General features: G+C 34.2%; 1 protein-coding gene across 1 annotated transcript in view; it reads left to right on the forward strand.

Moving 5' to 3' along the window:
* The window catches only part of suclg2 (succinate-CoA ligase GDP-forming subunit beta), a 143,702-nt gene that overhangs the window by 45,522 nt on the left and 96,613 nt on the right, over positions 1-1,567 (forward strand). The window lies entirely within an intron of this gene.

A 1,567-nucleotide genomic window follows, 5' to 3' on the forward strand; every position in this document is an offset into this window, starting at 1 on the left:
CCTCTCCCCTACCCACTTTGATGCATTTTTCAAATTTCGCCTTGGGGCAGAGTTATCTTTTCACACGGGAGTTAAGATACACTTTAAGTGATGCAAGCAATGTATGAAGTGTTAGGATTTCCATTTCAAACAAACTGGTGTGTTCTTACAAAACTTCCGTGGTTTAATTATGTTTTTTTTCATGTTACAATAACCATTAGTTATGTCTACTTTTGTGCATTTTGATGTATTATATTCATTATTGTTGTCATTCTCCTTGATTGCCATATTTGGTTTTAATGATGTCTTTTTACATCAAAACAAATTGCCAACATTTAATTAGCTTTTGTGTGCATTGTTTCCTAAACTGATTGAACATGTTCTTAGTACCTGAAATTTAATTTCTAAGCAGGGAAGCTTTGTAGAATACCACCTTCAAAGTTTTTGTAATATAAGTTGACACATAAATGCAGCATATGCATAAAATGTATCACCGACATGTTTGTTCCATAACACTATATTGAAGGAAAAAAATAAGTTTACTACTTCTTAAATAGAAGTTTACCTTTTACTAAGAATATGATGGATAATCACTTGATTAAGCTGACACAGTTATCAAAGGCCTGYACTTTGCTAACCTTTAGCAGTTCTTATTTTTTATGGGGCTACAGTAGGTCGGTCGGTTCTGTGGTCCTGTTATCCTCAAATTAGTGAGTCCAGGCCGGGGTTGTGAGAAAGGGTGTCCAATATAAAACTACTGCCAAATTTTTCATTTAAGTTTGCTCACTGTGGTGACCTTTGCAGAAGGGAACTTTTTTTACATAAATGAAAAAAACTTCAAAAAAATTCTAGTCCTATAATAATCTTAGCCTTTACCAATGGTTAGTCTTATGTTAATTTATTATAAAAAAATTTTTTTCAGAAAACCATATCTGCCTAATTCATTCTTTGTGTTTAGTGCCAATTGTGAATGTATGTATGTTGTTGCACCAAAATAAAATTCTGAGCATTGTAAATATTTTRTCTGCATGTCTGTATTATGAAACCCTGATTTTATCAGGGTTATGTACTTAGAGTAACTGTGAACCATGAAAAAATCAAAATATTGSATGCAGTCCAGAAAAGGCCACSCTGTAGGCCCAACAGGGTGGCATCTTAATGTGGTAAGCAGTGGTGGGCAGCACTAATCTAGAAATTAGTTCCACTAGCCCTAAAACACTAACTCAAATATGTAGGTTCTCTAATTCTAATGCACTAACRCACTGAAAGTTTTAGCAAAAACTAATTCTAAAGCACTAAAATAACCCAGTCAACCCATGAACATTCWTCAACAGAYAACATGAGTCACATGTTGTCATGTTGCTCTCTTAAGACTTATCATTTACATTYCACAGCTGTATTYGAGTTCATATATTGTCACCTGGTGGATAAGTGACACATATGAACAAAATGTCTGACAGCKTTCACCCTCAGTTGTTAACATTAACGTTGATCAATAGACCTCAGTTAGTGTCCTGATGCATCTCAGTAATCCAGGTAAAAATCAAAAAGAAAAAAAATGTATAGGTCTTCTGGGCGGGTTCTTCTC

Source organism: Austrofundulus limnaeus, unplaced genomic scaffold (assembly GCF_001266775.1).
Source record: "Austrofundulus limnaeus strain Quisiro unplaced genomic scaffold, Austrofundulus_limnaeus-1.0 Scaffold62, whole genome shotgun sequence".
NCBI classification, from domain to species: domain Eukaryota; kingdom Metazoa; phylum Chordata; class Actinopteri; order Cyprinodontiformes; family Rivulidae; genus Austrofundulus; species Austrofundulus limnaeus.